Consider the following 15,344-nt stretch of genomic DNA (forward strand, 5'->3'; position numbering starts at 1 on the left):
ATTGTCTGGAGAGGTGAGGAGCTCTCCAGGACGACGAACAACCCACACAGAGTTTAGCAAGCACATGACAAACGTAGCGTAGATTGGGACCTTACGGTAGACGACCATGTTGTACATTTCATGCCACAGCCAATTTGACACATCAAACGTTGCACCAGTCCCCACCATGGTCTTCATAGCAACCATCAAGTTAACCAGATAGCCATGAATCTCATCTTGGTTGCCCACCTTGGGCAAGAGCACATTACGGAACACTCGGTGCAGGATGTTATAGACCTTCTCCAAATCCTTGGATTCTCAAATAATCCCACGGCCCCGAATGTATAGAGGGGCAAGCTTCTCCTTAGGCATGGACTCAGGATGGTCATGAGGACGAATGCCACCCCTTCCTTCCAGACCGGTATCATCATACCCAATAGCATTGCAGAAATCCCTCCAGGGAACTTGAAAGAGCTCATTGATACGTCTCCAACGTATCTATAATTTTTGATTGCTCCATGCTACATTATCTACTGTTTTGGACTATATTGGGCTTTATTTTCCACTTTTATATTATTTTTTTGGGACTAACCTATTAACCGGAGGTCCAGCCCAGAATTGTTGTTTTTTGCCTATTTCAGTGTTTCGGATAAACAGAATATCAAACGGAGTCCAAACGGAATAAAATCTTCGGAAACGTGATTTTCTCACCGAACGTGATCCAGGAGACTTGGACCATACTGCAAGGGATCAAAGAGGTGGTCACGAGGGTGGGGGGCGCCCACTCTTGTGGAGATCTATTCGGTGTAATCTTCTTTTTGTGGTGTGTTTGTTGAGACCGATGAATTGTGGGTTTATGATCAAGTCTATCTATGAATAATATTTGAATCTTCTCTAAATTCTTTTATGCATGATTGGTTATCTTTGCAAGTCTCTTCGAATTATCCGTTTGGTTTGGCCAACTAGATTGGTAGTTCTTACCATGGGATAAGTGCTTAGCTTTGGGTTCGATCTTGCGGTGTCCTTACCCAGTGATAGAAGGGGCAGCAAGGCACGTATTGTATCGTTGCCATCGAGGATAAAAAGATGGGGTTTATTTCATATTGCATGAATTTATCTCTCTACATCACGTCATCTTGCTTAAGGCGTTACTCTATTTTTAACTTAATACTCTAGATGCATGCTGGATAGTGGTCGATAAGTGGAGTAATAGTAGTAGATGCAGAATCGTTTCGATCTACTTGTCACGGACGTGATGCCTATATACATGATCATGCCTAGATATTCTCATAATTATGCACAATTCTATCAATTGTTCAACAGTAATTTGTTCACCCACCGTAGAATACTTATGCTCTTGAGAGAAGCCACTAGTGAAACCTATGGCCCCCGGGTCTATTCTCATCATATCAATCTCCATCACTTTTATATTGTTTTGCTATTTACTTTGCCTTTACTTTTTACTTTGCATCTTTATATAAAAAATACCAAAAATATTCTATCTATCAGATCTCACTCTCTCGTAAGTGATCGTGAAGGGCTTGACAACCCCTAATCGCGTTGGTTGCGAGTAGCTATCGCTTTGTGCAGGTACGAGGGACTTGAGCATGGGATCCTACTGGATTGATACCTTGGTTCTCAAAAACTGAGGGAAATACTTACGCTACTCTGCTGCATCATCCCTTCCTCTTCGGGGAAAACCAACGCAAGCTCAAGACGTAGCAAGAAGGATTTCTGGCGCTGTTGCCGGGGAGTCTATGCAAAAAGTCAACATAACAAGTACCCATCACAATCCCTATCTCTCGCATTACATTATTCGCCATTTGCCTCCCGTTTTCCTCCCCCCTCACCCTTGCCGTTTTATTCGCCCTCTCTCTCTCTCTCTCTCTCTCTCTCTCTCTCTCTTTCCTCCCTCTCTATTTGCCTCTTATGCCCGTTTGCTTTTTGTTTGCTCGTATGGTTAGAATAGTTGTTTATTTATTACTAAACAGAGAACCTAAGATCTATGGATCCTCATCTTCTTGCTAATCTTTTTAAGAGGTCCAATTATGATAAACCAATTGCTAGTGAGTTTTGAGCACTAGATTATCTTTATGAAGTTTTGCTTGAAACTCGTGAATCTGAAAAGTATGATGAATTACCTCATGAAGCGATTCACGATAGATCTTTTAATAGAAAGCATGATTGCAATGATTCTATTATAAATTCTATTAATGTCAATTGTGCTAATAATATGCAAAACCCTAAGCTTGGGGATGCTAGTTTTGCTATGTCCTCTACTTGTTGCAATGATCATGATTGGGGTGATTCTTCTTTCGATCTTGAAAATTTATTTAAACCCCATGTTGAATATGAGATTGATTATAATGTTTGCAATAATATTGAAAGTGGGTTTGGAAAGGTCATGACTTTAGTTAATGTTAATCCCACTATTTCGGAAGAGTGTCAACTTTGCATGCATGAGGATCGTGTTGAAAATATTTTCTGTGATAGCTATTTTGTTGAATTTGATTATGATCCTACATGTAATTATTATGAGAGGGGAAAATATGGTGGTAGAAATTTTCATGTTACTAAATTACCTCTCGTTATGTTGAGATTGCTATTGTTTCTTTCCGCTTCCTTGCATATGCTAGTTTTTGCTTGCCTTGATAATTTGTTTGCCTATAAGATGCCTATGCATAGGAAGTATGTTAGACTTATATGTGTTTGTCACATGCTTTATGATGCCCTCTTTGGGCTTCAATTCTTGTCTTTCATGTGACCATCATTAAAATTATCAATGCCTAGCTAAGAAGGCTTTAAAGAAAATCGCTTATTGGGAGACAACCCAATATTTTTCCTTGCTGTTATTTAATAAATAAATTATTTAGCCTCTGTTTTGGTTGTGTTTTTTGTGTTTAATTAGTGTTTGTGCCATGTAGAACCGTTGGGAAGACTTGGGGAAAGTCTTGTTGAACTTTCTGTAAAAAAACAGAAACTTTAGCGCTCACGAGAACTGCTGTCATTTTATTTGAAGAGTGCTATTTAGTTAATTATTTTTGCAGATGATTAATAGATAAATTCCTCACATCAAGAAGTTTATTTTAGAATTTTTGGGGTTCCAGATTTTGTGCTAGCTACAGATTACTACAGACTGTTCTGTTTTTGACAGATTCTGTTTTTCGTGTGTTGTTTGCTTATTTTGATGAATCTATGGCTAGTAAAATAGTTTATAATCCATAGAGAAGTTGGAATACAGTAGGTTTAACACCAATAGAAATAAAGAATGAGTTCATTACAGTACCTTGAAGTGGTCTTTTGTTTTCTTTCGCTAACAGAGCTCACGAGTTTTCTATTTTGAGTTTTGTGTTGTGAAGTTTTCAAGTTTTGGGTGAATTCTTTTGATGGATCATGGAACAAGGAGTGGCAAGAGCGTAAGATTGGTGATGCCCATGGCACCCCCAAGATAATCCAAGGACACCAAAGATTGAAGCATGATAATTGTTTTGAGATATGGAGGTGATAATATTAAAGTCATGCTAGTTGAGTAGTTGTGAATTTAAAGAATACTTGTGTTGAAGTTTGTGATTCCAGTAGCATGCACGTATGGTGAACCGTTATGTGATGAAGTCGGAGCATGATTTATTTATTGATTGTCTTCCTTATGAGTGGCGGTCGGGGACGAGCGATGGTCTTTTCCTACCAATCTATCCCCCTAGGAGCATGCACGTAATACTTTGCTTTGATAACTTCTAAATTTTTGCAATAAGTATATGAGTTCTTTATGACTAATGCTGAGCCCATGGATTATACGCACTCTCACCCTTCCACCCTTGCTAGCCTCTCTAATACAGCGCACCTTTCGCCGGTATCATACACCTACCATATACCTTCCACAAAACAGTCACCATACCTACCTATTATGGCATTTCCATAGCCATTCCGAGATATATTGCCATGCAACTTTCCACCATCTAGTTCATCATGACACATCCATCATTGTCATATTGCTTAGCATGATCATGTAGTTGACATAGTATTTGTGGCAAAGCCACCATTCATAATTCTTTCATACTTGTCACTCTTGATTCATTGCATATCCCGGTACACCGCCGAAGGCATTCATATAGAGTCATACTTTGTTTTAGTATCGTGTTGTAATCATTGAGTTGTAAATAAATAGAAGTGTGATGATCATCATTCAATAGAGCATTGTCCCAAAAAAAGAAAGGCCAAAGAAAAAAAAGAAGGCCCAAAAAAAGGGGCAATGCTACTATCCTTTTTTTCCACACTTGTGCTTCAAAGTAGCACCATGATATAGCAAGTCTCATATATTGTGCTTCAAAGTAGCACCATGTTCTTCATATAGAGAGTCTCATATGTTGTCACTTTCATATACTAGTGGGAATTTTACGTTATAGAACTTGGCTTGTATATTCCAATGATGGGCTTCCTCAAATTTCCCTAGGTCTTCGTGAGCAAGCAAGTTGGATGCACACCCACTAGTTTCTTTTGTTGAGCTTTCATACATTTATGGATCTAGTGCATCCGTTGCATGGCAATCCCTACTCACCCACATTGATATCTATCGATTGGTATCTCCATAGCCCGTTGATACGCCTAGTTGATGTGAGACTATCTTCTCCTTTTTGTCTTCTCCACAACCACCATTCTATTCCACCTATAGTGCTATATCCATGGCTCAAGCTCATGTATTGCGTGAAGATTGAAAAAGTTTTGAAAAAGTTAGAGTATGAAACAATTTCTTGGCTTGTCATCGGGGTTGTGCATGATTTAAACACTTTGTGTGGGGAAGATGGAGCATAGCCAGACTATATGATTTTGTAGGGATAACTTTCTTTGGCCATGTTATTTTTAGAAGACATAATTGCTTTGTTAGTATGCTTGAAGTATTATTATTTCCTATGTCAATATAAACTTTTGTCTTGAATCTTAATAAACCGAATATTCATACCACAATTAAGAAGATTTGCATTGAAATTATGCCAAGTAGCACTCCGCATCAAATTTCTCTTTTTATCATTTACCTACTCGAGGACGAGCAGGAATTAGGCTTGGGGATGCCTGATACGTCTCCAACGTATCTATAATTTTTGATTGCTCCATGCTATATTACCTACTGTTTTGGACTATATTGGGCTTTATTTTCCACTTTTATATTATTTTTGGGACTAACCTATTAACCGGAGGCCCAGCCCAGAATTGTTGTTTTTTTGCCTATTTCAGTGTTACAGATAAATGGAATATCAAACGGAGTCCAAGCGAAATAAAATCTTCGGAAATGTGATTTTCTCACCGAACGTGATCCAGGAGACTTGGACCCAACTGCAAGGGATCAAAGAGGTGGTCACGAGGGTGGGGGGCGCCCCCCCCCCTAGGGCGCGCCCCCCTGCCTGGTGGGCCCCTCGATGCTCCACCGACGTACTCCTTCCTCCTATATATACACACGTACCCCCAAACGATCAGAACAGGAGCCAAAAACCTAATTCGACCGCCGCAATTTTCTGTATCCACGAGATCCCATCTTGGGGCCTGTTCTGGAGCTCCGCCGGAAGAGGGCCGTCATCACGGAGGGCTTCTACATCATCCTAGCCCCTCCGATGAAGTATGAGTAGTTTACCTCAGACCTTTGGGTCCATAGTTAGTAGCTAGATGGCTTCTTCTCTCTCTTTGAATCTCTATACAAAGTTCTTCCCCTCTCTTGTGGAGATCTATTCGATGTAATCTTCTTTTTGTGGTGTGTTTGTTGAGACCGATGAATTGTGGGTTTATGATCAAGTCTATCTATGAATAATATTTGAATCTTCTCTAAATTCTTTTATTAATGATTGGTTATCTTTGCAAGTCTCTTCGAATTATCCGTTTGGTTTGGCCAACTAGATTGGTAGTTCTTGCCATGGGAGAAGTGCTTAGCTTTGGGTTCGATCTTGCGGTGTCCTTACCCAGTGATAGAAGGGGCAGCAAGGCACGTATTGTATCGTTGCCATCGAGGATAACAAGATGGGGTTTATTTCATATTGCATGAATTTATCTCTCTACATCACGTCATCTTGCTTAAGGCGTTACTCTGTTTTTAACTTAATACTCTAGATGCATGCTGGATAGTGGTCGATGAGTGGAGTAATAGTAGTAGATGCAGAATCGTTTTGATATACTTGTCACGGATGTGATTCCTATATACATGATCATGCCTAGATATTCTCATAATTATGCACAATTCTATCAATTGCTCAACAGTAATTTGTTCACCCACCATAGAATACTTATGCTCTTGAGAGAAGCCAGTAGTGAAACCTATGGCCTCCGGGTCTATTCTCATCATATCAATCTCCATCACTTTTATATTGTTTTGCTATTTACTTTGCCTATATTGTTTTGCTATTTACTTTGCCTTTACTTTTTACTTTGCATCTTTATATCAAAAATACCAAAAATATTCTATCTATCAGATCTCACTCTCGTAAGTGACCGTGAAGGGCTTGACAACCCCTAATCGCGTTGGTTGCGAGTAGCTATCGCTTTGTGCAGGTACAAGGGACTTAAGTGTGGGCTCCTACTGGATTGATACCTTGGTTCTCAAAAACTGAGGGAAATACTTACGCTACTCTGCTGCATCATCCCTTCCTCTTCGGGGAAAACCAACGCAAGCTCAAGACGTAGCACTCATCACGACACATGAAAGTGAGAGTGCGTGCGTCATCTTCTCCAAAGTGAACCGTGGCATAGAACTGATGGACGAGTTGAACATCAAAGTCACAGTTGACTGACATGGGCTTGACAAGATAAAATTCCTCGCAGAGAGCCAATGCCTCACCAAAATACTCCAAGTTGCTCCTCCAATGGTCAAGATTGATGGTCCACTGCTTGGCATACCTGTTCTTGTTGTGCTCAAAGAGTTCATGTACAATTCGTACTTGCATCTCATTCCGGAACTGAACGGTGGTCCAACGAGGAGCAATGGGAACCTCATAAGGATTCTTCGAGCGATAGGCTTCCCAATCCTTGGCTTTTCAGCGATGCAACGGCAGTACCACACGTTGCTTTGCAGTGACAGACTTTTCATGGCGAGTGGGCTTGGTGGGAATCACAACCTCTTCTTCGTCATCAGACACAACTGGACGCAAGGTCTGTCGTGCCCTCTTCTTGGTCTTGCGAGGAGCAGAGCGAGAACTAGAGCCACCTGAACACACGCATAAGGAGAACACAAGAGACCCAGCAAAGATGAGAGGATTGCACACACAAAGAAGAAAAGATATATTGCACAAACTTTAGAAAATGAAACAGGGCTACATGGTGCAGATAACCCGGTTGAACCGGTTCTCCTACCGATAGTACCGCTCCAACGGTTGTACCACCCACAGAGGCGGTATAACCGCTGGAAAGTGGTACTACGGGTAGAGACTAGATTGAACCATGAAATATGAATCATACTAGCCATATTCTACTTTCAAAGACATGCAATCTAAGCAGGAGGCAAAAAATGATCTCTTCCACCCAATAGTTTAATCAATAAACGCGGAATGTCAAGTAATATCCTAGAACAAAGGGAACAAACCCTAGAACGAAGAACGAAGGACAAGGGGCATTACCGGCATCCATGGGAAGAGATCGGGAAGGAGGAGGCCTCCAAGGAGAGGATCCACGGAGACCCCACAGATCCGAAGCGCGAGAAGTACTCCGGGGCAGAGGCAATCGCGGCCGGCGGCTAGGGCACAAGATGGGAAGGGCTAGGGAAGGAAGAAAAGAAATTCCCACCAGCCCCGAGGGGTATATATAGACCCAAAGCTGCGCGGTAGTTGTACCACTCCAGGGAGCGGTTGTACCGCTACCTGGTACGAGCCAGTGGTTATGGGCGGTACTTCCGTCGCCAAGAGGCAGCGGTAGTACCGCCGTAACCAACCGGTAGAACCGGTCAGACGGGCACCCCAGTGGTTGAGCGGTGGAACCGCTCAGCTACCCCTGGGAGACCACCTGGAGAGCACCAGCGGTTGAACCTCCTGTGACCCCGGTTGTACCACCCGGACACCATCACCAAAGCCAAGGTCAAGGGTGTGCAATGAGACTAGAAGGCTTGAGGATGGGAAGGCTTGGGATAGAGAAGGCACGGGGAAAAGGTGGGTCTCCAAGAAAAAAAAAGGAAAAAAACACCCTTGGAGACCCCAACACCTAGCACCTAGGAAAGCAAACTGAGGCATGAACGAGAAAAACTAACACAAGGCACAATCACTAATAATGGGGTCGGAGGCCGTAGCCCCCTTTGTATGAGTCAATTGGTATGGCACCGCGAAGAATTATCATTGCATCCATGATCAAAACTCGTCTTTGAAGCCCAAGTACCATCAAACATGGCTAATGTGAAAGACTTGATCAATTTATGCATAATGGGGGGAAGGAGAGTTCATTGAGAGAACAACACTCCCCCTATGTCCATGCCTACATCTAAACAAGACAACAAGTTGAGTATGGTGGGGTGTGCAAGGGTTCAAGCAACATTGCTCGAATCAATGATATTTAGCTCATGCCTTAACTCGCGAAATCTTGCTTCATCCAAGGGCTTTGTGAAAATATCTGCAAGGTTATCATGAGTGTTGACATAGTTGAGCTCGATCTCTCCTCGCCGAATGTGATCCCGGATGAAGTGATACCGGATCTCAATATGCTTCGTCTTGAAGTGTGATGACCCACAAGTATAGGGGATCTATCGTAGTCCTTTTGATAAGTAAGAGTGTCGAACCCAACGAGGAGCAGAAGGAAATGATAAGCGGTTTTCAGCAAGGTACTCTCTGCAAGTACTGAAATACGTGGTAACAGATAGTTTTGTGATAAGATAGATTGTAATGAGCAACAAGTAACAAAAGTAAATAAAGTGCAGCTAGATGGCCCAATCCTTTTGTAGCAAAGGACAAGCCGGAACAAACTCTTATAATAGGAAAAGCGCTCCCAAGGACACATGGGAATATCGTCAAGCTAGTTTTCATCATGTTCATATGATTCGCGTTCGATACTTTGATAATTTGATATGTGGGTGGACCAGTGCTTGGGTGTTGTTCTTACTTGAACAAGCATCCCACTTATGATTAACCTCTATTGCAAGCATCCGCAACTACAACAAAAGTATTAAGGTAAACCTAACCATATCATGAAACATGTGGATCCAAATCAGCCCCTTACAAAGCAACGCATAAACTAGGGTTTAAGCTTCTGTCACTCTAGCAACCCATCATCTACTTATTACTTCCCAATGCCTTCCTCTAGGCCCAAATAATGGTGAAGTGTTATGTAGTCGACGTTCACATAACACCACTAGAGGCTAGACAACATACATCTTATCAATATATCAAACAAATACCAAATTCACATGACTACTAATAGCAAGACTTCTCCCTTGTCCTCAGGAACAAACGTAATTACTCACAAAGCATATTCATGTTCAAAATCAGAGGGGTAATAATATGCATATAGGATCTGAACATATGATCTTCCACCAATTAAACCAACTAGCATCAACTACAAGGAGTAATCAACACTACTAGCAACCTACTAGCACCAATCCCAAACTTTGAGACAAGAATTGTATACAAGAGATGAACTAGGGTTTGGAGATGAGATGGTGCTGGTGAAGATGTTGATGGAGATTTCCCTCTCTCGATGAGAGGAGCGTTGGTGATGATGATGGTGATGATTTCCCCCTCCCGGAGGGAAGTATCCCCAGCAGAACAGCTCTGCCGGAGCTCTAGATTGGATCCGCCAAGGTTCCGCCTCGTGGCGGCGTAGTCTCGTCCCGAAAGGTTCCTTCCTCTTTTTTTCTCATCGAAAGACTTCATATAGGAGAAGATGGACGTGGAGAGCCACCAGGGGGCCCACGAGGTAGGGGGCGCTATTGGGGATCATAGCAGAAATTTAAAATTTTCTACGCATCACCAAGATCAATCTATGGAGTAATCTAGCAACAAGGGGAAGGAGAGTGCATCTACATACCCTTGTAGATCGCTAAGCGGAAGCGTTCAAGTGAACGGGGTTGATGGAGTCGTACTCGTCGTGATCCAAATCACTGATGATCCTAGCGCCGAATGGACGGCACCTCCGCGTTCAACACACGTACGGAACGGAGACGTCTCCCACGCCTTGATCTAGCAAGGAGGAGGGAGAGGTTGAGGAAGAGAGTCCAACAGCAGCACGACGGCGTGGTGGTGATGGAGCTCGTGGTTCTCCAGCAGGGCTTCGCCAAGCACTATGGAGGAGGAGGAGGTATAGGAGGAGGGAGGGCTGCGCCAGGTTCAAGGGTGTGGCCGCCGTCCCACCCCTCCACTATTTATAGGTGGGGGGGAGAGGGGGCCGCCCCCCTAGATCCCATCTAGGGTTGGGGGCGGCGGCCAAGGGGGGGGAGGAGTGCCTCCCAAGTCAAGTGGAGGCCCTCCCCCTTAGGGTTTCCCCTCTCCCATGCGCATGGGCCTTGGGGGGGGCTGGTGCCCTTGGCCCATTAAGGTTAGGGCGCCCCCTACGGCCCATGCTACTGTATTGGACGTGGTGGAACATTTTCCGGACCTCCGGACCCCTCCGGAATCCTCCGGAAGCTTCCCGGTACAATACAGGAAAAAATCGAACTTTTCCTGGAACCCGAACAACAACTTTCCATATATAAATCTTTGCCGGACCATTCCGGAACTCCTCGTGACGTCCGGGATCTCATCCGGGACTCCAACAACATTTAGTAATCACATACAAGTCTTCCTAATAACCCTAGCGTCATCGAACCTTAAGTGTGTAGACCCTACGGGTTGGGGAACCATGAAGACATGACCGAGACAAGTCTCCGGCCAATAACCAACAGTGGGATCTGGATACCCATGTTGGCTCCCACATGTTCCACGATGATCTCATCGGATGAACCACGATGTCGAGGATTCAATCAATCCCGTATTCAATTCCCTTTGTCCATCGGTACGATACTTGCCCGAGATTCGATCGTCGGTATCCCGATACCTTGTTCAATCTCGTTACCGGCAAGTCTCTTTACTCGGTCCGTAACACATCATCCCGTGATCAACTCCTTGATCACATTGTGCACATTATGATGATGTCCTACCGAGTGGGCCCAGAGATACCTCTCCGTTTACACGGAGTGACAAATCCCAGTCTCGATTCGTGCCAACCCAACAGACACTTTCAGAGATACCTGTAGTGTACCTTTATAGCCACCCAGTTACGTTGTGACGTTTGGCACACCTAAAGCACTCCTACGGTATCCAGGAGTTGCACAATCTCATGGTCTAAGGAAATGATATTTGACATTAGAAAAGCTTTAGCAAACGAACTACATGATCTTGTGCTAGGCTTAGGATTGGGTCTTGTCCATCACATCATTCTCCTAATGATGTGATCCCGTTATCGACGACATCCAATGTCCATGGTCAGGAAATCATAACCATCTTATTGATCAATGAGCTAGTCAACTAGAGGCTTACTAGGGACATGGTGTTGTCTATGTATCCACACATGTATCTGAGTTTCCTATCAATACAATTCTAGCATGGATAATAAATGATTATCGTGAACAAGTAAATATAATAATAACCAATTTATTATTGCCTCTAGGGCATATTTCCAACAGTCTCCCACTTGCACTAGAGTCAATAATCTAGTTCACATCGCCATGTGATTAACACTCACAGGTCACATCGCCATGTGACCAACATCCAAAGAGTTTACTAGACTCAATAATCTAGTTCACATCACTATGTGATTAACACTCAATGAGTTCTAGGTTTGATCATGTTATGCTTGTGAGAGAGGTTGTAGTCAACGGGTCTTGCCATATTCAGATCCCTATGTATTTCGCAAAACTTTATGTCATATCGTAGATGCTGCTACCATGTTCCACTTGGAGCTATTCCAAATTGTTGCTCCATTATACGTATCCGGTATCTCTACTCAGAGCTATCCGGATAGGTGTTAAGCTTGCATCGACGTAACTCTTTACGTCGAACTCTTTATCACCTGCATAACCGAGAAACATTTCCTTATTCCTCTAAGGATAATTTTGACCGCTATCTGGTGATCCAATCCAAGATCACCTTTGTACCCTCTTGCCAGACATGTGGCAAGGCACACATCTGGTGCGGTACTCAGCATGGCATACCTTATAGAGCCTATGACAAGAGCATAGGGGACGACCTTCGTCCTTCCTCTTTCTTCTGCCGTGGTCAAGCTTTGAGTCTTACTCAACTTCACACCTTACAACTCAGGTAAGAACCCCTTCTTTGACTGATCTATTTTGAACTCCTTCAAAACATGTCAAGGTGTGCGTTCTTTGAAAGTATCATCAGGCGTCTTGATCTATTTCTATAGATCTTGATGCCCAATATGTAAGCAGCTTTATCCAGGTCTTCCTTTGAAAAACACTCTTCAAACAATCGTTTATGCTTTCCAGAAATTCTACATTATTTCAGATCAACAATATGTCATCCACATATACTTATCAGAAATGTTGTAGTGCTCCCACTCACTTTCTTGTAAATACAAGTTTCTAGCAAACATTGTATAAACCTAAAAGCTTTGATCACTCCATCAAAGCATATATTCTAACTCCGAGATGCTTGCTCTAGTACATAGAAGGATCGCTGGAGCCAGCATACCTTTTAGCATCCTTAGGATTGACAAAACTTTGATTGTATCACATACAACTCTTTCTTACAAAAACTGGTAAGAAAACTCGTTTTGACATCCATCTGTCAGATTTCATAATCGAAAAATACAGCTAATGCTAACATGATTCCGACGGACTTAGGCATCGCTACGGGTGAGAAATTCTCATCGTAGTCAACTCCTTGGACTTGTGAAAAGATTCTTTCCCACAAGTCGAGCTTTATAGACGGTAACATTACCGCCCACGTCCGTCTTCTTCTTAAAGATCCATTTATCTCAATGGCTTGCCGATCATCGGGCAAGTCCACCAAAGTCCATACTTTGTTCTGATACATGGATCCTATCTCGGATTTCATGGCTTCTAACCATTTGTCGGAATACGGGCCCACCATCGCTTCTCCATAGCTCGTAGGTTCATTGTTGTCTAACAACATGATATCCAAGACAGGATTACCGTACCACTTAGGAGTAGTACATATCCTTGTCGACCTACGAGGTTCGTTAGCAACTTGATCCGAAGCTTCATGATCACTATCATTAACTTCCTCTTCAACAGATATAGGCGCCACAGAAAATATCTTTCTGTGTTGCATCACTCTCTGGTTGAAATAAAGGTTCGACAACCTCATCAAGTTCTATCTTCCTCCCACTCAATTCTTTCGAGAGAAACTCCTTCTCGAGAAAGGACCCGTTCTTAGAGACAAACAATTTGCCCTCGGATCTAAGATAGAAGGTGTACCCAACTGTCACCCTTGGGTATCCTATGAAGATGTGTTTTTCCGCTTTGGGTTTGAGCTTCTCTGACTGAAGCCCCAAGCATCGCATCCGCAAACATTAAGAAACGACAACTTTGGTTTCTTGCCAAACCAATGTTCATATGACATCGTCTCAACGGACTTAGATGGTGTCCTATCTAAAGTGAATGCAGCTGTCTCTAACGCATAACCTCAAAATGAAAATGGTAGATTGGTAAGAGACATCATAGATCGCACCATATCTCATAGGGTTCGATTACGACGTCCGGACACACCATTACCCTGTGGTGTTCTAGGTGGCTTCAACTGCGGAGAAATTCCACAATGTCTTAAGTGATTGCCAAACTCATAACTCAGAAAATCCCCTTTTGATCAGATCGTAGGAACATGATCTTCTTTGTTATGATGATTCTTAACTTCACTCTGAAATCGCTTGAACTTTTCAAACGTTTAAGACTTGTGCTTCATTAAGTAGATATACCTATATCTACCCAAATCGTCAGTGAAGATGAGAAAATAGCGATATCCACCGCACGCTTCAATTTTCATTGGATCACACGCATCAGCATGCATGATTTCCAGCAAGTCACTTGCCCATTTCATTGTACCTGAAAACAGGGTCTTAGTCATCCTGCCCATGAGGCATGGCTCGCATGTGTCAAGTGATTCAAAATCAAGTGACTCCAAACATCCATCGACATGGAGTTTCTTCATGCATCTTACGCCAATATGACCTAAGCGGCAGTGCCACAAGAAAGTGGTACTATCATTATTAACTCTACATCTTTTGGCGTGAACATGTGTATTACCACGACCGAGATTCAATGAACCATTCACATAGGGTGCATGACCATGAAAGGTATTATTCATGTAAACAGAATATCCAGTATTCTCTAACTTAAATGAATAACCGTATTGCAATGAACATGATCTAATCATATTCATGCTCAACGTAGACACCTGATAACATTTATCTAGGTTCAATACTAATCCCGAAGGCAGATGGAGCGTGTGATGGTGATCTCATCAACTTTGGAAATACTTCCAACACACATCGTCACCTCGCCCTTAGCCAGTCTCCGTTTAGTCCGTAGCTTTTACTTCAAGTCACCAATAATAGCAACTGAACCGGTATCCAATACCTAGGTGCTACCAGGAGTACTAGTGAGGTACACATTAATAACATGTATATTCCTTGTTGAAGTTGCCAGCCTTCTTATCTACCATGCATTTGGGGTAATTCCGCTACCAGTGACCGTTCCCCTTACAATAGAAGGACTTAGTCTCGGGTTTGGGTTCAACCTAGGGTTCCTTCACTGGAGCGGCAACTGGTTTGCCATCCATGAAGTTTCCCTTCTAGCCCTTGCCCTTCTTGAAACCAGTGGTCTTGTTAAACCATCAACACTTGATGCTCCTTGATTTCTACCTTTTGCTGTTTTAAGCACCGCGAACAGCTCCGGGATCTATTCCATCCCTTTCATGTCATAGTTCATCACGAAGATCTAGTAGCTTAGTGATAGTGGCTAGAGAACTCTATCAATCACTATCTTATCTGAAAGTTTAACTCCCACTTGATTTAAGTGATTGTAGAACCCAGACATTCTGAGCACATGCTCACTAGCTGAGCTATTCTCCTCCATCTTGTTGGCAAAAGAACTTGTCGGAGGTCTCACACCTCTCAACACGGGCATTAGCTTGAAATCCCAATTTCAGCTCTTGGAACATCTCATATGTTCTTATGATGTTCAAAACGTCATTGGAATCCCGATTCTAAGACGTAAAGTATGGTGCACTAAACTATCAAGTAGTCATCAGGATGTGTCTGTCAGGTGTTCACAACATCCACAGACGACGTTGTAGGGGTTTGCACATCGAGTGGTGTATCAAAGATGTAAGCCTTCTGTGTGGCAGTGAGGACACTCCTCGGACTACGGACCTAGTCCGCATCATTGCTTACAATAT

This window comes from Triticum aestivum, chromosome 3A (genome assembly GCF_018294505.1).
Source record: "Triticum aestivum cultivar Chinese Spring chromosome 3A, IWGSC CS RefSeq v2.1, whole genome shotgun sequence".
NCBI lineage: Eukaryota > Viridiplantae > Streptophyta > Magnoliopsida > Poales > Poaceae > Triticum > Triticum aestivum.